The following is a 26,594-nucleotide window of genomic DNA, read 5'->3' on the forward strand; positions in this document are numbered from 1 at the left end:
TTGCTGCTATTCCTGTTCCTGTTTACTATTACAAACCGAACCCCATAAACCACCATTGAAGTCTACTGCTACTCACTGTTACCACTGCTGGTTTCCTTCTGTTTTTACTCAAAAAATAGCAGTATAATCGAAGGCACATAAAGATGATAAATAAAAGAAGGAGTTGGTGATTTAAAGGAGAATAAGATGACGAGGATTACTGCTACAGTTTCCTAGTTCAACCGATACCCAAAAGAACCATCGATCAATACCAAAACCCTAACCATCGCCACCCTGTTGTACTATCTATTTCCTGTTTCTAATTGATATTCTAATCTATACTGCACGTTTGCTTTCCCTTTTTCTTTCCTGCCGACAACTTTGAAACTCTTTGATTGTTTGATAGTGATAGAAGAAGATGATGCCAAACAAATACAGAAAATACGCGTTTAGTTTTATGATGGCCGACAATTCATAAACCAAATATAACCTCACGTTCCACTAAACTTTTGTCTCAATTTTATATAAAAAAAAAAGAAAACGATTTTGATATCCAGTTTCCTTATGAAATTGTGGGCCGTGAACTATAGGTTGATAGTGGGCCGATGTGATTTACTTGTTGGACTATAAATTAATTGGACTGTTAATGGAATAGATGGACCGTCATGCTCATGTTTGGGGTTACGTTCTTAATTGGCCAAGAAATTCAATTTAGATGGTTGTTATTTATGATATATGATGTGCATCACAAAAATGATGACATGCTAATGAAGATAATGATCACGAATAAGATGAGTTATGATGATGATGATGCAGATGTAAACGGGTTTTAAGAAAAGGAAACAGAAATATAAACTAGTTTAAAAAAAAATATAGTTTAGTGATTATATCAGAAAAGTAAGCAGTGGAGCCATGGTCTAGTGTGTTGTTGGGTGAACGAGAGGTCTTGAGTTCAAGTCCGGGATGGTGCATTATTATTGTTATAAGCCTTTTTATTCTTTGAGGTTCGTGAATCCGAGGTTAACCCTACACTTGTTAAATGACGTCATATGTATTTTTACTACAAAATACATTAGGTGAGTTTCATTTGCTCCCTTTTTAATTGCTTTTGCAATATATATATTTTTGTGCTGAGAATACATGCGCTGCTTTTATAAATGTTTACGAAATAGACACAAGTACTTAAAAATATATTCTACGTTGAGTTGTACCACTAGCATACTTCACTGTAGCTTGGTAACTAATATTTACATAAGTATTGTAAACGCGAATCCTGTTGATAGATCTATCAGGCCTGACAACCCCAACCGGACTGGATGACCAGTATTCAACGGTTGCACAGTACCTCATTTCGGTGACTACACTTGGTACGGTGTAGTGAGATTTCATAATAAAGGGAATATACGACGTGATTAAATGTTAAGTATGGTTACCAAGTGCTCAACCACTTAGAATGCTTTACATACACTTGCAAGTGTATTATGTTTATGATTATGAAATCTTGTGGTCTATTGAAACTATTGATAACTGTTGTTACTATAAACCTATGAACTCACCAACCTTTTGGTTGACACTTTTAAGCATGTTTATTCTCAGGTACGAATTAAGTCTTCCGCTGTGCATTAGCTCATTTTAAGGATATTACTTGGAGTTGATCATCGCAATGGGACCAAATGTTGATGACTTCGTCCAGGTAGATTAGGACGGGTTGTTACAGGTGGTATCAGAGCGGTGGCCTTAGCGAAATAGGTCTTGCATTAATGTGTCTAACTGATAGTTGTTTAGATGCATTAGTGGATCTGGACTTCGACCGTGTCTGCATGTCAAAAGTTTTGGGCTTATCATTTTTTTTTGTCGAAAATCATCTGCTTATCATCTTTAGGAAATTACCTGCTCATTATTCTTAGTCTAGACACATCTTACTGCATTGACTGCATGATTAGTGTATAGACAAAACTCATATCTTAGCGTATCTGCTAAATCATATCTTAGCGCATCTATTACGATAGACTTTGCTTGATATCTTCCGTAAATTTCTCCGCAATTTAGGGGAAACTGGTACTATATATATATATATATATATATATATATATATATATATATATATATATATATATATATATATATATATCTATGCATAGGATGCATTGAGAATACCATCCAACTATCAATTGTTGTCACTAAACTCTTCATACCAAAAATCTTTTCTGAGATCGCGTAAGATGGCCTCTACGAATCGACCAAGTTCCTCTGACTCCGAAGACAGCGTGACAGAAGCACACCAACCAATCAACTACCGTGATTAATGGAGAGAAAATGGGGGTGGGTTCGCGACATACTCACCCTATGGAGAAGGGAAGAAGGTACTCCATATCATGAACCGAATCTACCATCTAACCTTGGAGTACTTGACCCGCTAACCGGCGAACCTGTTCGCAACACTGTTTATACCCTTTTTGCAAGAATTTTTCGTATTGAGACTATCATTAACGGAACTAGGAAAGATATCCGACCTTTACCTCACATTGATAACCAACCAGGGTTAGTAGAAGAAGTTAGAGAACTTCGAGCTCGAGTATTAACTTTAGAGAACACGGTACACAATTTGCAAGCGCCAGCAGTATCACCAACACCAGTAACATCACCAGCTTCAGCACCAACGGTACCAGTACCACCAATAACCCAAGTTTCAACAATCCATGCCTCACCATCTCATTCTGTACCTCGAGTATAATCATCGTTCTACGAATCGTTCTACATCGATTATCTTCGCTCGACATGGCGATTATGTAATTTCTAAAGTTCTAGAGATTATGTAATCTAGTATTAACGATAAATCAAATGAGTTTAATATCTTATTGACTCATTAAATCCATGATTATATCTGAAGAAAATATATATGCAAGTATATTTTCATAAAGATTGTAATTAAAATTCTTTTGTACAAATTGTTAATGCTGAAAATATTTTAACGGGTAGGTAATACCCGAAGAATATTTAGATTTCACATTAATCAGTTACACGTTACATTCTTCGACTCTGATTCAACAGTCAGTCACTATCCTACTTGTATCCATAGATATACATATTCGTTCACCACAGAATCCATTTTCGTTCAATTTCATATTTGGATTTTGACCTATCAAAATCTAACAAGTGGCATAATGAAGAAAACATCGAACAAAGTAAAATTTGTTAGAAACAAACGAACTAACTAATTGAAATATTGTTAAGAATCCACGCTAACTGTTCCTAGCTAACTGTTCCTAGCTAACTGGTTACATTCTATTTATCGCAATTTAATTATCACAATTTACATTCTGGCAATTTTATTTATCGTCATTTAATTTCTGTATTTATTTTACGCACTTTAAATAACGGGACACGTATACAAGGTTTCGACATATCATATTGACCCATCTATATATTTATCTTGGAACAACCATAGACACTCTATATGCAAATGATGGAGTTAGCTATATAGGGTTGAGGTTGATTCCAAAATATATATATAGTTTGAGTTGTGATCAATACTGAGACCGGTACACGGGTCACGATACGTATTAATTAATTCGAATGTTATATATTAAACTATATATGAACTATTGGACTGTTAAATGAGGACTATAGACTGTGGACTAATAATATTGGACAATTAAAATGAATTAAAATATTGATTATAACATATGAAACTAAAAATTTCTTCAAGTTTGCCACTTGATTTCATCTTAAACCTCATTTGTATCTTAACGATTACAATCTGCGTTCGAACCTTCCATGATTCTTGAAAACACCTCAATCGAGAAGATGAACCAACCGCACTTCATCTACGGAAGAAAAGATTTATGCATATAGTTATGCACCTGAAAAACTCGTGGAACCTGAGTAAAGGTTTAACACGTATATGCGTTAGCTCCTTTGGCGATGTAACTACCGAAAATCACTTTGCAATCCCTTTCCAAAGTAGCCAATTTTGTCACAGCTCCAGCAAGTCAACTTCGACTTTTTGTTCGAATCAACCTTATTATAACTTTGATATATACGTTTGCCACTGTTATTGTTACCGAGAAACCTTTTATATTCCATCATATTACCAGCAGACGTAGCAGCAACCTCGTTGCTCCTTGGCGTAAATCTCTTCGACAAATCACTATATTTATCTATTGAAGTCCTATCATGTACTCATCAACATTTTGTACCGATAGTTGCCATACCAAATACCGGGAAACATTAATCATTAATTCTCAAAGTTCGCAGTGTTCCTACGTCAACAGTTATATATCTATATATAACGTATATCTTCTGACCGATGAATTTCAACTCGAAATATCTGAATTCCTAAAAAGCACTCTAGCTTACGAATCATATCTTTGAGTTCTGAAAATGCTGATGAAGCAGCAAAACTGTAGATGGTCTTAATGGCCAAAGGGTTGATGATAAAGAATGGAGTGTTGGAAGCGCTCAATAGAAAATTCAGTACCAAAAAGAGGATTATGCAAAACTATGAAGGAGGTTGTGGACAAAACACCAGAACTAAAACCTATAATGATGATTCTGTATCTGATGAACTCTTTAGCGAATACCTTGCTCCTACTTATTCTAAATCCTTGCGGAAGGATTTTCTTCATCAACCTTCGATCTTAGAAATTCCAAAATATCGTCAAAAATATCTTCGATATTTCTGAAGATATATTCATAAATATTCTTGTCCGAAATTATTTATCTTTTCGTGCTATCTATATTACATCATAAAAGAAACTGTTTTAGTTTCTATCCTTATATAAAATTTGAGTTTAAATTATGGGTGATTTTTGGAGAAGTGTAGGGAATTGAAGCATGAGTTAGTACAATATAATGACGCCGGGCCAACGTGGTTATATTAAAGTAAGTCATGCTAAATTTCTAATGAAATGTGATGATGGTCCACAGATCTTACCCTCATCATGTGCCATGTTACACGACTCTTTCATTCTATTTAATCTCTAAGCATATCACGAAAATATTTCCTTGATATTTTCGTTCTTCTGTAATTCTAATAGTTGCTAATAAATCGTGCTATTACATTTTCTTACTGATTAGAAGGTTTCGTTAAATTCCTTGAATTCCGGAAATCCACCATGACTACATCAAAAGTTAAGACAAAATTTTTATTCTTTTGTGATAGCTTCACTCGTACGCTTCGAGTAATTCAATTATTTTATCAATATTACCCAATGTTGGTAAAACCCTATTTTGTCAACTCATATTCGTCATGAAAAACATTCTTATTGTTAGCCATGACCACCTCGATCAAATTTCGGGACGAAATTTCTTTAACGGGTATGTACTGTCACGACCCGGAAAATTCTGACTAATTTTAAACCAAATTCTCGATACGATTTAATATTTTTGACACGATAAGCTAAATCTGTTAGGTTAAGTCTCAAAAATTTTGAAGTGTTTCATATATTCATTTGACCTTTGACCATTTTCGACGATTCACAAACTATTGGTTACAAGTTAATGTATACACAGATACTTAAATGTAAGTAAATATATATAATAATTTGAAGTAATAACAAATAAGTAAAATAATATGCAAGGTAATAAGTCGGATAAAATGAAGATATATATGAATGTGATTTTAAATAATTGATGATTATATGTTTATCATAAAATATTAAAACATATAAAGATGATGAATATGTTATTATATATATATATATATATATATATATATATATATATATATATATATATATATATTATTAGATTATTAATATTATTATTAGTATTATTATCATTAATAATAGTAATTAATATCATTAGCAAAATTAATACTATTCTTTAAGATTATTATTATTTCATTAAAGATATCAGTATTATAAATAATATAAATTATTTTGTTATCTTATTATCATTTATTATAATTACTTTTAATATTACTTTTAATATTATTATCATTATTATTAATTTGATTATCAATAATATAATTATAATTGTTAATTATCAAGATTATTGTTATTAATATTTGGATTAATTTTAATATAATTTAAAATTTAATAATAATCATAAAAGGGATTTCGTACGATTTGGAATGGATTCAGTGGAAAATCTTAATCACAACTATAGTTGATTGATGCTTTTTGTCTCTAAATTTAATTACAAATCGAATCATATCTCCTAAACCCAACAAATACTTGTATCAATCGTTCTCAACCTCTATTCCTTTTTCGTCTGTTTCATTTGTTTGAGTATTAAGGAATCGGCATCCACATTGTTTTATAAATCAAACAAACGCCTGCATCTTCGAATACCTTTGGGTACTACTACAACCACAACAATTTCTTGTTCACAACAGGTAATCCTATTACTAACCGTCTCTTCTATCGCTCACCATTTTGATCAGACTACCACCAAAATCATCATAAAATCACAACTAAGATGATAACCCACCTGCATACCATGTTTTGATCGAGCTTTTCTTCAACCCTCAAAACCATCCACCATAGATCCATCGACCCACACCTGCTACTACTTCTGTTGACTGTTTTTCTGTGTCAGCTGTAACCAAGAACCTCCAGTTCAGTCACCACCAGCCACCACTTCATCATCTTCACAACACCTCTACAACACCATCGGATATTCCCACCTTCATCTACCAACACCCAACAGTCATCACCGCCACTCCTTCACCACCTCCACCGTCGACAGAACCACCAACAACCCTTAAGAATTACTCAACTGAACACCACCTTCGATCTTCCTCACAACCGTCACCTTACCCTTATCTCTCTTTATATGTATCTCTCCCTCTCCCTCTCTCGTGTTTAATCACGGTTTGAGCAAGTAAACTATCACCACCATCAACAACCATAGTTACCTTCCATCACCATAATCATTATAATCATCGACAACCAACTCTCTCTCTTAACTTTCTCTCTCTCTTAACTTGAAACCATAACCGACACACCACCCACATCGCTGCTATTCCAGTTCCTGTTTACTATTACAAACCAAACCCCATAAACCACCATTGAAGTCTACTGCTACTCACCGTTACCGCTGCTGGTTTCCTTATGTTTTTACTCGAAAAATAGCAGTATAATCGAAGGCACATAAAGATGTTAAAGAAAAGAAGGAGTTGGTGATTTAAAGGAGAATAAGATGACGAGGATTACTGCTACAGTTTCCTAGTTTAACCGATACCCAAAAGAACCATCGATCAATACCAAAACCCTAACCATCGCCACCCTGCTGTACTATCTGTTTCCTATTTCTAATTGATATTCTAATCTATACTGCACGTTTGCTTTCCCTTTTTCTTTCCTGCCGACAACTTTGAAACTCTTTGATTGTTTGATAGTGATAGAAGAAGATGATGCCAAACAAATACAGAAAATACGCGTTTAGTTTTATGATGGCCGACAATTCATAAACCAAAGATAACCTCACGTTCCACTAAACTTTTGTCTCAATTTTATATAACAAAAAAAAAAGAAAACGATTTTGATATCCAATTTCCTTATGAAATTGTGGGCCGTGAACTATAGGTTGATAGTGGGCTGATGTGGTTTACTTGTTGGACTATAAATTAATTGGACTGTTAATGGAATAGATGGACCGTCATGCTCATGTTTGGGGTTACGTTCTTAATTGGCCAAGAAATTCAATTTAGATGGTTGTTATTTATGATATATGATGTGCATCACAAAAATGATGACATGCTAATGAAGATAATGATCACGAATAAGGTGAGTTATGATGATGATGATGATGCAGATGTAAACGGGTTTTAAGAAAAGGAAACAGAAATATAAACTAGTTTAAAAAAAATATAGTTTAGTGATTATAGCAGAAAAGTAAGTAGTGGAGCCATGGTCTAGTGTGTTGTTGGGTGAACGAGACGTCTTGAGTTCGAGTCCGGGATGGTGCATTATTATTGTTATAAGCCTTTTTATTCTTTGAGGTTCGTGAATCCGAGGTCAACCCTACACTTGTTAAATGACGTCATATGTATTTTTACTACAAAATACATTAGGTGAGTTTCATTTGCTCCCTTTTTAATTGCTTTTGCAATATATATATTTTTGGGCTGAGAATACATGCGCTGCTTTTATAAATGTTTACGAAATAGACACAAGTACTTAAAAATATATTCTACGTTGAGTTGTACCACTGGCATACTTCCCTGTAGCTTGGTAACTATTATTTACATGGGTATTGTAAACGCGAATCCTGTTGATAGATCTATCGGGCCTGACAACCCCAACCGGACTGGACGACCAGTATTCAACGGTTGCACAGTACTTCGTTTCGGTGACTACACTTGGTACGGTGTAGTGAGATTTCATAATAAAGGGAATATGCGACGTGATTAAATGTTAAGTTGATGGAATTTAACATCTATGTAAACAACATGTTCTTAAGTTACTTGTTCATAAAACCATTTTATGATAGTTAAATAAAGCGGAAGCATGAAAATAAGTTCATGTTTATATGTTAAACCATTTAGTTAAATTCCATATTAATATCAAGTCTTGAAATATACTTACAAATAAGAATAATGGAGAAGATTATTACCTCCTCAAGTTAATTGAGGGTGATATTGAAGAAGAAGAAGATGATGGAACCTCAAGCTATTGTGTATTAACACCACCCTTGAAGTTGGCTAGACATTAGAACTTTAACAACCTTGTTAACTAAGCTAGAAACCCACTCTTTTGCACCTTATTTTCTGGACAGCAACAAGCTCCAAGGATGATGATGAATGAAGTCTCAAAACAATGAAACCTCAAGAGATAATACCCCAAACTTGTGCACCAACACCATATACTTTGGTTAGGATTTAAAGACACTAGAATTAGCTTGCAAAAAAGGAAATTGAACCCCTCTTCCCCTTTGGTTAAGTCACGGCAGCAGCAAGCATAAAATTGCTGTGCAGAATTTTTTTTTTTGCAAGTAGAAGATGTGTTTTGCATGTGTGTTGAAGTCCCAAGAGAGCTAGGCATGGGTATATGAATATATTGGGAACCAAGTAGTCAAAAGCATGAGTTTATTAACCCAATATCCCCATCTCCCATGCCATATTTGTTTATAAAAAAAAATAGTTTTATAAAAGGTATTAATTTTTATAAAACCATTTTTATAAACTTCTACATACAAATATATATACATTTTATATAAAACCAATTTATAACAAAATGTAATATAATCATTATTAATTATTTACCTATAAATAATTAAATCCATATTATATAAATTATTCCATAATTTATATAAAACACATCAAGTAATATTTAAGAAAACCATTTTTCTTAAAGTTCAAGTGTCGCGTATTTGATCAATGAACCAATCGTTGAAATCAAATACGAATAAGGTGTTGGTAAGTTTGTTATTGGGTATGACCCGACTTGGATCAAAACATATTAGCCGCGTTAATTTAATATGTCTCTCGGGCATACGAAATACCTTCAATCTCCCACTTGCACGGGAAACATAAGAAATTAATGCAAGTGATGGATACAGCCTAACACACCATCCATCACCCTTAATATGTTATGACTTTGTGCCATTCAATAACATCATCCCTTTCGAGCTCCCTACTCGAACTGATATATGTAGGTGAATCTTTCATTATATCCTTTCGTCCTAGATGTCATGTTAAATCCAAGAGATATAGAGTGATCACTCTCTTATAGATTTAACTTTATCAGGCCTTAGACATCTGACTCTCAACGAATAAGAGGGACAAATTCCATCTTGACTACATACGTCCAAGACACTACACTTCATACCATACCTGAAGCCTTCCTTATGAGCTACCATTTTCAGAATAGCGAAGGAAAGAATCAAGGCACAATATTTGGTGAATATCTGAACCCTATATGTATCTCAGGTCAGAGGATACAATGATATTCTCCTTTACTCAAGATTACATGTGATCAACCACAAAGGCTCCATACAGTAAATCTTGAGAGCGGGTCTTCCAATATTTGTTTCCCACAAATATCTATGAACCTTGGTTGCAACCTTGCCCCACATTCAACCTATGAATGTATACCAATCCGAGTTCATAATAGTCTAAACCTCACACTTGTTCCACAAATGTGATCGACTACGGAAATTTAGAATAATTGCTTATTCATGGATGAAATATGCAAAACAGGAACATAACTCAAATAAATTAACACCATAGTTATATTAATGAGTTTGAATAATTTCGTTCCGGTACAATACATAAAATAGATCATATCCAATCACTAGAATATCGAAGCCCTAATGCACAAACATGTCCCTCATGCTTTGGCCCATATAAAAGCTTCGTGAGTGGATCCGCAACATTTTGATCTGTGTGAACTTTGTGAATACATATCTTTCCCTTTTCAACCTCATCCCTGATGTAGTTGAATCTCCGCTCAATGTGACGAGTCTTTTGATGAGCACGAGGTTCCTTGATTTGAGCAATCGCACCCTCGTTGTCACAAAAGATCTCAAGAGGGTCCTGAATGGAAGGGACCACTCCTAAGTCGTCGATGAATTTCTTCATCCATGCAGCTTCCTGAGCTGCCAGTGAGGCGGCAATGTACTCCGACTCTGTAGTGGATAACGCAACAACCTCCTGTTTCGAACTCTTCCAAGAGACCGCACCACCATTTAACATGAAGACATAACCGGATTGTGATCGAGAGTCATCTCGATCAGTTTGGAAACTCGCGTCCACGTAACCTTTTACAGCGAGTTCCTCCTCACCAGACCCATATATTAGAAACATATCCTTAGTTCTCCTAAGGTATTTCAATATACTTTTAACAGCAATCCAATGACTGTTTCCTGGGTTATTCTGGTATCTACTTGTCAAGCTTAGAGCGCATGACACATCCGGTCTAGTACATATCATTGCATACATGATAGACCCAATAGCAGACGCGTATGGGACTTTCTTCATTCTTTCTTGTTCATCTTTCGTGGCAGGGCACTGAGATGAACTGAGAACGGTTCCCTTTTGAATAGGTACCAAACCTCTCTTTGAGTTTTCCATCTTGAACCTTTTCAAGATTTTATCAATGTATGTACTTTGACTTAAACCTATCAATCTCTTGGATCTATTCCTATAGATCCCTATCCCCAATATGTATTGTGCATCTCCAAGATCCTTAATGGAGAAGCAACTCTTTAGCCAAGTTTTGACTCCTTGCATTGTGGTAATATCATTCCCAAATAATAATATATCATCCACATATAGTATAAGGAACATGATAGTGCTCCCACTAGCTTTCTTATATACACAAGCTTCATCACCGTTTTTAATGAAGCCAAATTTCTCGGCTTCCTCATTAAAACGATGATTCCACATTCTAGATGCTTGTTTCAATCCGTAGATTGACTTCTTTAACTTGCATACCTTTTTAGGATATTTTGAATTAACAAAACCTTCAGGCTGAACCATATAGACATCTTCCATAAGATATCCATTCAGGAAAGCGGTCTTGACATCCATTTGCCATATTTCGTAATCATAATGAGCAGCAATGGCAAATAATATCCTAATAGACTTTAGCATTGCCACAGGCGAAAAAGTTTCATCATAATCAACCCCTTGAGTTTGAGTGAAAACTTTTGCTACAAGTCTAGCTTTGTATGTATCCAAGTTTCCATGTATGTCGGTTTTCTTCTTGAAAAGCCATTTGCAATCAACTAGCTTAGAGCTAGGAGGTTGCTCAACAAGTTCCCACACTTGGTTTTCATACATGGATTGCATCTCGGCGTTCATGGCTTCCTGCCATTTATCTTTATCAATCCTTGATAAAGCATCTTTGTAGTTTGTCGGTTCATCCAAATCAACCGCATAGCAACCTTCCACGAGAAACCCATATCTCTCGGGAGGATTACTAATCCTACTAGATCTTCGAACGTCTTGTGTACCTTGATCATCCACTTGATCATTTTCAACATCCTCATGTTGAGTACTAGTGCCAACCAATTGTGTATCATCGGCTTGATCTTGTACCTCTACAAGATCTATCTTCCTTTCACCATCTCCTTCCATAAGGAACTTGGTTTCAAGGAATTCCGCTTTCCGAGCAACAAATACGGTTTGCTCGGATGGATCATAGAAGTAATATCCCATGTCATCTTTGGGATATCCTATGAAGATACACTTTGTGGATCGAGCATGTAGCTTATTTGCTACATAACGCTTAGGATAAGCTTCACATCCCCATACTTTCAAGTATGAAAGAGAAGGAGGTTTTCCAAACCACATCTCATGAGGAGTTCGTTCCACCTTCTTGGTTGGGGCCATATTTAAAATACGAGCCGCGGAGCTTAGACAATAACCCCAAAATGATAGAGGTAACGAGCTTCTTGCCATCATAGATCGAACCATATCCATTAGGGTTCGGTTCCTCCTTTCGGAAACTCCATTGAGTTGGGGTGTTCCGGGTGGAGTGAGTTGTGAGATAATCCCACAACTCCTAAGATGATCTTGGAAGGCATCGCTTAGGTATTCACCTCCTCTATCGGTACGAAGTACCTTAATTGTCCTATTGAGTTGATTTTGTACTTCGTTTTGATATTCTTTGAATGCTTCAAACGTTTCGTCCTTGTGTCTTAATAAGTAGACATATCCGAAACGACTAAAGTCATCAACGAAAGTAACAAAGTATCTTTCACAATTCCTAGTCATGGGTTTAAAGGGTCCACACACATCCGAATGTATTAATCCCAATAAATCTTTAGCCCTTTCATAAGTTCCTTTGAAAGGTGCTCTAGTCATCTTGCCTTGTAAACAAGATTCACATACATCAAACGAATCCATTTCATTTGATTTCAAAAGTCCATTCTTTTGAAGTGTATGTATTCGGTTCTTGTTTATGTGACCAAGGCGACAATGCCATAAGTAGGAATCACTCAAATCCCTTTTGAGTTTCTTGGTGCTTGTATGGTACATTGAGCTACTAGATGATGTGTCATCATGAACCAATTCATAAATTCCATTTGAAGGCGAAGCCTTGAAATAGAATACATTATCTTTAGAAACATGAATATCATCATCAATAAAATTAACAACGTAACCACATTGTTTTAAGCGAGAAATAGAAATAATGTTTCTACACAAATCCGGAGCATACAAAACATTTTCTAAAATAAGTTCCAATCCGCTTGGAAGCTTCAAAATAAAATCTCCTTGAGCTTTAACATGCACCTTTGCACCATTGCCCATATAGAGACTTGATGTTCCCGCCTTATGATCACTTCTTTTGAACCCCTGCAAAGAATTGCAAATATGAGTTCCACATCCAGTGTCTAATACCCATGTATTAGAAGAAGTAATACTTAGCTCTATATATACCATATATATATTACCTGAGGTTTGCCCTGCATCCCTCTTGTCCTTCAACTCCTTAAGGTAGACCGGACAGTTTCGTTTCCAATGACCCATTTCACCGCAACCGAAACATGGGTCTTCCTTGGGGTTTGCCTTCTCGGCTACCTTTTGCTTCTTAGCCTTGTTCTTGGTTGGGGTAACCATCTTCCCCTTCCCTTTGCCTTGATGGGCGGGTCCTTTTCTCTTAGCCACTTTTGGCTTAGAGGTGTTACCTTTGGATCCACCTTGATCGATTGCTAACACGGGTAAAGCCCTTTTACCCATGCTAGTTTCCGCCGTTCTAAGCATACCGTGAAGCTCACCTATGCTCTTATCCATCCCATTCATATTGTAATTAATTACAAATTGATCAAACCTTTTTGATAGGGAGTTAAGGATAAGATCGGTGGCTAACTCATTAGATATGTTTAGGTTAAGACGGTTAGCACGATCGATAAGGCTTTTCATCTTAAGTACATAAGATGAAACCGATTGGGTATCGTCCATACGACAAGCATGTAGCGCCCGAACCGTTTCGAAGCGTTCGACACGCGCTTGTTGGAGGAACATCTCCTTCAATTGCGTTATCATGTCGTATGCACTATGATGCTCGAAATCCTTTTGGAGTTCGGGTATCATAGTCCCAAGCATTAAGCATGAGACTTGAAGGGAGTCGTGGCAATACTTATCATAAGAGGCCATTGCCTCCACATCATTCTCATCCGGTTGATCGGGAATGGGGTCCTCAAGTACATACGCTTTATCCTCTTGTTTGAGGACAATCCGAAGATTGCGGAACCAATCCATAAAGTTAGTATGGTTGAGTTTGTCTTTCTCGAGGAGAGACCTTAATGATAGATGGTTTAGGTTAAGTGGTGCGTTTGGAATGTTGTTGTTGTTATTGGCGGCCATCTACAAAATTAACAAAGTTCGTTTAAGCATCGATTTTAATTTAACATTCAATACCCTTTAAATCAAATTGAATTATTAAATTCTAGAATCCAACGGTAAACCAAATTTCGGTTAGGTGACCTTTATCCCGCAATTTGATTTAGCTAGGTAGTCAATAAATGACAATTGCAATCCATTTGCAACTCCTAGAGTATGGGATCATGCAATCCTTTTGCATGGCATATTTATCCCATCAACGCCTATTTGTTCCTCATGCTTCGGTGACCCTAAGTTCATGATTCCCAAATCAAGTCGTCCTATTTGTATAGACTTGTAAATTTAACATACATGTGGTTAGGTGACCTTTATCCCACAAGCATGCGAAATTTACCTTAATCATATTAGTTTGCTCATAATGGTTAGGTGACCTTTATCCCATCATGAGTTCCCTAATACTTTTAAGTGTCACACAATAGGATGGCGTTTAACTTGTTTGCCTTGTTAATAAGGGATTTTAAGTTTTCATTAATTCTAGTTTGAGAAAACTTTTGCACCATACACTAACATGCATTTAGTGTATGGTTTATTTGAAATCCATTTTCATGTCATGTAATAAAGCCGATTTTATTACTTTGATATAAACCATTTTATATGTGTTTTAATAACCATTTATTAAATCCATTTGGTGTTGTTAATAACCATTTATTAGTGTCCTTTTGCCATTTCAATTTAACCGATTAAATTGTCGTTTGGTAAATTTCATGTTGTTTAATAATTCAACCAATTAAATTTTAGTTTTGCTTGTGGTTAACTTGTGTGATAACTTGTTGTAGTAACATGCACAATCCACAATCATACAAGAAATTAAAACAACCACGCATGCAAAACAAATGTTCACAATCAAGCCTTTTGGTAGACATTTTGTTTAGCCGAAAACAAAATGCTACCGGTTAATGGGTAAAACACAAAGTAAGAGGTTTTAACCTCCCACTTAACCTTGCATCCACATGCTTCTTATGTTCTTCCTTGTGATCTCCATGCATCTTCATCTTGTTACAAAATATATCCTAATACATTTTGTCTAGAAAATGAAAATACATCCTAATCTATTTTACATGCCAAATATAAAATAAATTACATAACCAAAACTAGTATTACATGCCAAATGAATAATTAATTTTACAAACCAAATTTGAATGAATATTACAACCATTCAACCAAACAAATATCCATTCAAACACACATGTATACACCATAAGGTCAAGGCATTGATTGTGAACTACAATATTACAACAAATATGAACCAAATGGCAAGTCCAAAACCACTTTTGTAACCCCTCCAAATTCGGCCTAAAAGATGACCCACCCAAACCCGAACATTTTTACATTCTACTTTCATGCATGTTAATAGAATGCAAAGTTGGTGGGTTTTAAAGACCATAAATAAGAAGCATATTTCATAGACTTCGGCTCTAGATACCATTGATGGAATTTAACATCTATGTAAACAACATGTTCTTAAGTTACTTGTTCATAAAACCATTTTATGATAGTTAAATAAAGCGGAAGCATGAAAATAAGTTCATGTTTATATGTTAAACCATTTAGTTAAATTCCATATTAATATCAAGTCTTGAAATATACTTACAAATAAGAATAATGGAGAAGATTATTACCTCCTCAAGTTAATTGAGGGTGATATTGAAGAAGAAGAAGATGATGGAACCTCAAGCTATTGTGTATTAACACCACCCTTGAAGTTGGCTAGACATTAGAACTTTAACAACCTTGTTAACTAAGCTAGAAACCCACTCTTTTGCACCTTATTTTCTGGACAGCAACAAGCTCCAAGGATGATGATGAATGAAGTCTCAAAACAATGAAACCTCAAGAGATAATACCCCAAACTTGTGCACCAACACCATATACTTTGGTTAGGATTTAAAGACACTAGAATTAGCTTGCAAAAAAGGAAATTGAACCCCTCTTCCCCTTTGGTTAAGTCACGGCAGCAGCAAGCATAAAATTGCTGTGCAGAATTTTTTTTTTTGCAAGTAGAAGATGTGTTTTGCATGTGTGTTGAAGTCCCAAGAGAGCTAGGCATAGGTATATGAATATATTGGGAACCAAGTAGTCAAAAGCATGAGTTTATTAACCCAATATCCCCATCTCCCATGCCATATTTGTTTATAAAAAAAAATAGTTTTATAAAAGGTATTAATTTTTATAAAACCATTTTTATAAACTTCTACATACAAATATATATACATTTTATATAAAACCAATTTATAACAAAATGTAATATAATCATTATTAATTATTTACCTATAAATAATTAAATCCATATTATATAAATTATTCCATAATTTATATAAAACACATCAAGTAATATTTAAGAAAACCATTTTTCTTAAAGTTCAAGTGTCGCGTATTTGATCAATGAACCAATCGTTGAAATCAAATACGAATAAGGTGTTGGTAAGTTTGTTATTGGGTATGACCCGACTTGGATCAAAACATATTAGCCGCGTTAATTTAATATGTCTCTCGGGCATACGAAATACCTTCATAAGTATGGTTACCAAGTGCTCAACCACTTAGAATGCTTTACATACACTTGCGAGTGTATTATGTTTATGATTATGAAATCTTGTGGTCTATTGAAACTATTGATAACTGTTGTTACTATAAACCTATGAACTCACCAACCTTTTGGTTGACACTTTTAAGCATGTTTATTCTCAGGTGCGAATTAAGTCTTCCGCTGTGCATTAGCTCATTTTAAGGATATTACTTGGAGTCGATCATCGCAATGGGACCAAATGTTGATGACTTCGTCCAGGTGGATTAGGACGGGTTGTTACAGGTTGGTACAATTAACACATGCCTGAGCCTGGTTAACCTGTTCCGATTGCGTCTTCAATTCTCTGAGTTGTTTGGTGAGAGATTCCATCTAATCCGTGAGGGATTTGATTGCCTCCATTTGATTGTTAAGTGCAGAGAGTGGGGAAGATGATGAAGTTGTTTCACCACTATTCTAGTCAAGATGATGCATTGTCATGTTCTCAAGCAATTCCCATGCTTTATATGCGGTTTGGTTCATCAGATTTCCTTGAGATGCAGTATCAATCGCCGTCCTATGTTTTACTGTAAGACCATTGTAGAGGGTGCAGATTTGAGCTGACCGTTCTAACTGGAGATTAGGGCATTTCTTCAGCAGGGTTTTGAATCGCTCCCATGCAGTGTAAAGAGATTTATCATAACTTTATTTGAAGTTAATGATGTCATTCTTGAGTTTAGTTTGTTTAGAAGGAGAAAAATATTTGGTTTGGAATTTAGTAGCCATCTCCGTCCATGATGTGATGGAATCTTTTTCCAATCCTTCGCACCATGTTTGTGCATGATGAGTGAAAGAATAAGGGAACAAGTGTAGCCAGACTATATTTTGTCCTATTCCTGGCTATTTGTAGGAGTTTGAAAGAGATATGAATTTATCAAAGTGAGAATTAGGATCGTCATTCGATAGTCCATGAAATTGACAGCCATTTTGGATGAGCTGTATGATATGATGTTTTAACTCGAACTAGTGTCCTTGAATTTCTGGGAATCTGATCGGTCCTCCTTGACCTTCAATCGAGGGTTTGGTGTTTTCTGCTAAAGTAACGAGTAATGCCATTTGATTTCTGATTCGTTCTTCCTTGCGTGCTTTAGAGATTATTGCGTCTGGATCAGGTACAAAAAATAACGGCCCTGGTCTTGACCGGGTTTGGGTCATACACTGGGTATACCTTTTTATTTTTAGATTTTAAACAGATAAGCCAAGTTCCTAATTTTAATCTAAAGCAATCTAAGGTAATCTAAAGTAATCTAGAGTAGTCTAAGGTAGTCTTAATCTAAGGTAGTCTAAGGTAATCTAATCTAATTATAAGGTAAACTAATCTAATTATAAGATAATCTAATTATCCTAAGTTTAGATATGTTTTTGGTTCTTGCTAATGATTCCCTGGTATTTCGATAATAGAGCTTTGTACGAACTATTCAATAAACCAAGTGGCCAGGCCGACTACGGAGAGGCAGGATCCTTTTGGTTCTAATATAATTGGAGACTGTTTGGAAAATCCAACAACCAAGTCCGTGTATAATAGTCTTTCTTAGACACCACTAAATACTTGTGAATGAGTTTGATCAAAGTAGTATTGCCTTATACCAGTTCCCCGGTAGCGGCGCTAAAAACTAGCTTCCCTCTTGATATGACCGAAATGGATGGTTTTATTTGTGCGGTGTCGTTAGGTCGCAACGCGTCAGAATCAGTCTCCAAGAAGGGGTACTATTTTAAATTTATATTTAGCGAGCCTAAATCGTACTACTCCTTATTATGAGTAAGGTAAGTATGACCTAGTGTGACGCTCTGTACAAAATCAACGTGTACGGATCATCAATAACAGGATCTTTACACGGTTACAACACTATATGCTGTTTTAAAACAAGTTTTGCATTCATGAAAATGTAACATTTTTACCAACGTCAAATGTTTTACAAAAGATGACTTCTTTACCAACGTCAAATGTTTTACAAGGATAATGTGCTTCTACGAATAGAAAGCCTTAACATAAGTACGTGACACAAAGGTCATAAAAGCATTCAAGGATAAAGTTAAGTAACTAAGTACTTAATAACATGTTGCAAGGCATTAACGAAAGTAATTAACATGAATTAAGATCCCAGAGCATAAACTAGCTCGGTACGCACATGTACGCAGATTCGTGAAGTATAGAGCACAAAAATATAAGTCGAAAAAGTTGGGTCGTTACACCTAGGATCATATTTTTAAGATATCAGTAGAATCGAACCTATATTTAAAGCCTAAGATAATTATAAAGAGGAGTAATGTGTGACAACCCGGAAATTTCCGACCAAATTTAAACTTTAATCTTTATATATTCCCGACACGATAAGCAAAGTTGTAAGTTGAATCTCAAAGATTTTTAAACTGTGTTCATACATCCATTTAAACCTCGACCAAGTTTCTATGATTCACGAACCATTATATGAACGAACATGATTATATATGTGTATGTGTATATATTATAACTTGAAAACATTAACAAAGTATTAGACGTATAATACTTTATATAAACGTATTTGTTTCAAAATATATTCTAATAGTTATCAATGAAGTTAAAAGATGATATCAAATGATTAAATTATTAGATACATTGAATTACGATTACGAGTCTCTGTAAGGAGGTCCACTTTGATTTGGAAAACATTTCTTTTTAACGGTATTCGGAATAATTGGTAAAGTGATTCATTAGTAAGAACAAATGTGTCAATTAACGAGAACTACACAAGGGTTAGTGGAGTTTACTGTTCAATTTCCTATATAGGTGTTAACTAGTTAACTTTCATATTATTTAGGGTGAAAGTGAAATTTGGGAATATAGATAACTTAGGAAATAACCATCCGGGCATAGCCTGGGTGGCCAGGGTGCCCCGCAAATGCTCAGTTGACCTAGTCAATAGCCAATTCACTCCTAGATGGCGAAGGTTCGAATCTCGGTTCGGCCACCAGTTGTATTAGGCGCAGAGACAGGGGTTGGTTCCGACCACACTTGCCCGGGGCTGTGCTGACCCGCGTACAGTTGGAATCCAAAGGGTGCATGGGGTTAAAGGTTGCCCACCATGATAACCTTTTTTCACTCCTAGATAACTTAGGAAATAGATATCGAAAAGTTAAGTAACTCAACATTTTTCATTAAGATGATTTCATAAGTTTATTTAACCTTTGGACTTTATCCCATGCTTCACCAACAGACTGTAATTTAAAGACTTGAAACCTATTATAAATATATATGATTCTACTTTTCTAAAACGTTTTATGATATAACGATTTTCATTATTTTAACCTTTAAACAAAATAATTCTTAAATATATTTAGTTTTGGAAAACAAAATTATCATATTTATTTGATTTAGTTTCAAACGTACAAAAACGTTTTCAGTTTAAAAAGAACCTTATTATTAAAACGTATATAACTTTTATAAATATCTAGAACCACTTTTGACAACTCATTACTTAACCAGTATGATAAAGATATCGATATTTATATTTTATTTTATTAAATATATATAACGATTTAAATTAATATTATATATATTTATACGCGTATTATACATACATAGTTTTATACTTTTACTATACTTAAACTTTACCTTTACTTTATTTTTACTTTACTTTAACTTTAATAATTCACTTTAATAATTCATACTTTAATAATTCACTTTAATAATTCATACTTTAATAAATTCACTTTAATATTTCATACTTTAATAATTCACTTTAATAATTCATACTTTAATAATTCACTTTAATAATTCAAAAATATATTATAAATAGAATTCAATAGGTTTCATTATTTCATAGAAATTTGAAAATATTTTCTCTAAACTCTCTCAATCGATTTACATATATATATATTTACTCCGTATTATTTCAAGATATTATTAGTATACATAAAATATTACGACGGAGTGCTGTCCGAGTGATTTCGAAATTGTTTTTTGAGCGGGATAGAGCTAAGGAAATTATGGGTTATAGCTATGGAGGTTATGGGTATGGTTCGGGAGTATTGCTCGTAAGTCAAACTAGTGTTTATCATCTCCGTTGCGTCTACGTACTTTTCCTGCAATATTGAATCTCAATATTGATACGTGAGTACTCATAATTTAATTTTTATATATTAATAGTGTATCCCTGACTAGTGCTCGAGAATATAGGATTATGCATGCTTGTACTTTTGATAATACCATTAGATATGATATGTTGAATCCTGAATTAGTTACGTATGTGATTGAGATAAGGTATAAGATATGCATGTCGTTGGAAAGCTAGCAAACAATTAAGAACTTTTCATTTAGATATCGAATGGTTTTGATGAACGGATTAGAAGTTATAATCAATTGAATTTTTGTATTATTATTAAAAATGATTATTATTATCGTCGTTACTATCGTCGTCCTAATTTTTATTCAATTATTATTATTATTATTATTATTATTATTATTATTATTATTATTATTATTATTATTATTATTATTATTATTATTATTATCATTATATATAAAAAGTATTATCATTAAAATTTGTTATTTTTATTATTATTACTATCGTTATTATCGTTAAAGTTATAATTAGTATTATCATTAATATATTAATAATATTTATTATCATTAGTATTATTATGATTAAAAATTATATTAGTAACACTTAATTATTATGATTACTATTATTATCATTAACATGAAAACGATATAAAAGAAGATTAAAAGCTATTAAATGAATCAATTAAGAAATAATGAGTATGAGTATCATGATGAAAATTAAATATTGTAAGATAATGATTTAGATAAAATTATCGTTCTTATTATTTTTTTATCATTACTATTATTATTAAAAGTATCGTTATATTAAAACTATCATTTTAACAAAAATTACCATTTTAATAGAAATGTCATTGTTACTATAAAATATCATTATTATTATCATTTTTAATAGAATTATTATTTTAAAAGATAATATTAAAAAGTATCATAAATATTTATGTTATCATAATTAGAATTATCTTTTTATTTTAGTAATTATGAATATTGATATTTTAATTAATAGAATAATAATTATTATTATTACAAAATAATGCAACTTTTACTTACTATTATTATAGATATTATTTTATCAAATACATATGAGATACAAACATATTTTTACTACGTGTAATAAAATTTCTTTAATAATACCTATCATATTATCTTTATGATATTAAATGAACTTTATAAATTTTATTACTTAAGATATATAAAAGTATATTTTTTTAAAGTTTTATTTATTAATAAATAAATTATATTATTTACTCTAATAAATCTTTTAAAGATATTTAAAAATATAAAATGATGATATTTAAACTATATATTAATCATGTATAGATTTTGAAAATCATTTTGAGTCAAATTGACTTTTGCATATTAGTCTCGAGCATTAGGAATGTCGTAGACTATGACTTGACCTTAATTGTTAGACAAATATTGACCAACATATAAATATATAATTAATATAGGTTCGTGAATCCGAGGCCAACCTTGCACTTGTTCAATGATGTTATATGTATTTTTACTACTAAATACAGTATGGTGAGTTTAATTTGCCTTTTTACCCTTTATATTTTTGGGCTGAGAATACATGCGCAATTTTTTAAATGTTTTACGAAATAGACACAAGTAATCGAAACTACATTTTATGGTTGAATGATCGAAGCCGAATATGCCCCTTTTTGCTTGGTAACCTAAGAATTAGTAAACCGATCTACTAATTGACGCGAATCCTAAAGATAGATCTATGGGCCCGATGAACCCCATCCAAAGTACCAGATGCTTTAGTACTTCGATGTTGTTTTATATTGTAACGTCCTCCCAATAGGGTCTGGAAGGAACGTCACTAATATCAAAACATACCAACATATTATAATAAACGAGAACAATACTAAATGATGAATTTTGTAACATCCCGCCTTTTTCCATTTACTTTTCCGTTATACTAATATAAAGTCCGTTATATGTTTATAACATCTCCCGTTGATACGCGTTTTAAATTATCTCGTTTAGGTAATTCCCGCACCCGAACGAAAGTTGAGGGACTAAACTTGACAAGGGATCAAACCCTTGACTAGGTCAAAGGGTCAAACCCCTTTCACCCATTCATTTCATCTTCATCTCTCTCTCTTTCTCTCTAGCAAGAACACACACACCCAAAACCATATTCATTCAATCATCATCTAAATTCGATCTAGGAGGCTTACAACAAAATAAATTACATATTCGTGATCCTCTCTTCATCCTCTTCGTTTTGGTACCAACTTCATCTCATTTGGGTAACTTTCTAAAATCACTAGATTTTGTGTTCTTGATGTTTTTAACTTATAAAAGTGTTAATTAGTGTCTATGGCTCAAGTCTAACATGAATATATGATTTATATGCTCGATCTCGTTGTTTTAGTGTAACTAGCATGAACTTGAATTTTGGTGTGTTGTTCTTGAATTTTGGATGATCATATGTTGTTAGATGTTAAAAGTTGATGTTTTAATTGTGTTACTAGCATCACTAGCTTTAATTTGATGTGTAGGTTGCCTTAGAAAACTTCATGAACTTGATTATTGATTTTGGTGAATTTGGGTTAGGGTTTGATGAACTTGAAATGGACTTTTGATGCATTGAATGCCATGGATTATTATTGGTAAGTGTTTAGTTGGATTGTATGCTTGATTACCTTCGAAACGGCATATCATTCATGTAAATTGGTTGCCCGAATCATTGAATTGCATTTATGAACTTGTATGCGGTTAATGTTAAGCATTAGATGCGGTTTTGGTTGTTGTAATAGGTAGATTGATTGATGAAATGTGTTTAGTTGTTTTCCTCGTCAAATTACCTTCCCAACGGTATAAGATACTTGTCTTGATTGTTTGCGGATCATAAATGGTGATTGTTTGAAGTTAGGTTCGTGCATAAAACTTAAAAACTGCCAGAATTCTCTGCACAGGTACCCGCGCGGCGCGCCATATACCCGCGCGGCGCGCCATTTGGGTCTGTCCAACTTGGTCAATTTTTGAATAATGTTTGCTATGCTACGCACCTCCGATTCACATGTAACTTGTTCTAACATGCTCATACATGATTAAAAACCTCAGAAAAATAGTTCGGGACACGACCCGAACGTGTTGACTTTTTCGTTGACTTTGACCGACCGAGGTTTGACTTTTTGTCAAACTTAACCAAATGATTATGCAACCTTCCTAACTTGTTTATATACTTGTATCCTGCATGAAACTTGACAATTTGATTTCACATGCTAAATAATCGAGTCGTAACGAGCCATAGGACTAATTGAACATCTTTGACCTATCGTGTTTACCGTTATTGATACGACCTATTTGTTTAGGTCAAGACTAGCACTATCCTTCACACACGCTATTTTGTGAAGTACTTTTTGTACGTGCACTCAAGGTGAGATCATAGTCCCACTTTTACTCTTTTTGAACTTATATTTGGGATGAGAAAACATAAACGATTCTTTTGAACTAAGTGAACACAAGTACAGGAAAACAAACATTCTACATACGAGTTTAGAACAAAATCCTCAATTCAATTATCATTAGTTACACTTGCCGGGTGTAAGCGAGAACTTATGTTGTATGGATCCATATGGGTTTGACAAACCCTCATTCAAACGGTTCGCTACCGTTTACGAATGAAATATATTTTCGAGAAACAGTGTATGTTCTAGCACTAAATGATAGGGTTCAATGGAAGGAAATGTTAAGTATTGATAATTGGGTGCTCGTGAAACAAACTTTTGGAATGTATTACTATTAATTCATTGATGCAAATCTTGTGGTTCACTTGTACTTACTTACTTAAACCTATGATTTCACCAACGTTTTCGTTGACAGATTTCTATGTTTTTCTCAGGTCCTTGAACGATACATGATACATGCTTCCGCTCATTATTTTGATACTTGCATTGGATGTCGAGTATATATGCATACATGGAGCGTCTTTTGACTACTTTTAATTTGTGTCGCATAAGTTTCATTTGTACTTAAAACTTTGTATCGTAACTTGTGGTGGAACTATTCTCGTAAACTTTGAACAATCTTTACATTTGAAATGAATGCGACATATCTTTTGGTCAACGTTGTTTTAAAGACTTATGACCACGTAACGGGACCTAAGTAGACGGCGCCGTCAAACATGATTTGGTCGGGTCGCTACAGATGGTATCAGAGCGTTGGTTGTAGGGATTTAGAGTTCATTGGTGTCGACCCCGAGTCATAGGGTACATTGGTGAGTCTAGACTACAACCGGCATATAGACTTGAAGTAGGAATTACTTGACTACTTGTGCATTTATACTCGAACGCTTCTACTCATATCTACTCTTAGTTCATCCTAATCTCACGTTGTTTAATTTGATTGACGCGCCACCTTGACTATATGAAATGATGTTGAATGCACATATGAATCAGGGTAATATAATTTCCGGGATTATATTACGGTGACTCATATGAACGTTCCGACATTATGACATAAAGAATTTAAGGCGAGTCGAGGAAAAACTTCTCTTTATCTTTATTCTATATCACGGTTAGTATTATTGAGAATACTAATCAATGATATTCTTGTGTCTTGAAGGAACAATGGCTCCTCGTCGTGTACGCCGCAATGAAACTCCCGAACAAGCTCTCGAACGGATGATAGCTACCGCCGTAGATGCGGCCATGGCCGGTCACTCATCCAACAACAATAATAATAACAACCACAACAACAACAACAACAACAATGGAGCCGGAAACTCAAACGAGGGATGCTCCTATAAAGCTTTCATGGGGTGCAAAACTCACACTTTTGATGGAACCGGGGGACCGGTCGTGCTCACCCGATGGTTTGAGCAAACGGAAGCCGTCTTTAGCATAAGCGGTTGTCGGGACCAAGATAAGGTCAAATACTCCACTCACACTTTCTCCGGAATTGCTCTAACATGGTGGAATACCTATGTTCAATCGGTGGGTACCGATGAAGCTCATGCCCTCTCTTGGGCCGATCTAAAGGAAAAGATGATTGTTGAATATTTTCCGCGCGAAGAAACTCGAAAGCTTGAGGAAGAACTAAGAGCTTTGAAAGCGGTCGGAAACGATCTTAAAGCTTATAATCAACGCTTCGCCGAACTATCCTTGATGTGTCCTAATCTTGTTAACCCCGAATCTCAAAGGATTGAGCTCTACATGCTCGGTCTTCCAAAAAGCATCAAACAAGGGGTGATGTCATCCAAACCCACTACTCATCAAGCCGCTATGAACATGGCTCGCCGACTAATTGAAACGGTTGACAAAATCGTAGTTCCGGCACCTAAGGCCGAGGATAAATCGGGCGGCAACAAAAGAAAGTGGGAACCCTCCCAATCAAGCAACAACAACTTTGCCGAGAAATCTTTCACTTTCGACGGCAAGAAGGGTTATGCCGGGAATCTACCTTTTTGCAACAAATGCAACAAACATCACTTTGGCGAATGTAGTAAGCTAATTTGCCATCGGTGCCAAGGAATTGGTCATAAGGCCAACGATTGTAAAAGTGCCACTCCCGTCGCTCGAAAGTGGCCCAATGCACCAAAGACGGGCACTTGTTACGAATGTGGCCAAACGGGTCATTATAGAAATGCATGCCCAAAGAAGAAAGATAACCCCAATACGCGCGGCCGAGCTTTCAACATCAACACCGAGGAAGCCCGGGATGACACTGAACTAGTCACGGGTACGTTTCTTCTCAACAAT

The sequence above is a fragment of the Rutidosis leptorrhynchoides genome, chromosome 2 (genome assembly GCF_046630445.1).
Source record: "Rutidosis leptorrhynchoides isolate AG116_Rl617_1_P2 chromosome 2, CSIRO_AGI_Rlap_v1, whole genome shotgun sequence".
NCBI classification, from domain to species: Eukaryota; Viridiplantae; Streptophyta; class Magnoliopsida; order Asterales; family Asteraceae; genus Rutidosis; species Rutidosis leptorrhynchoides.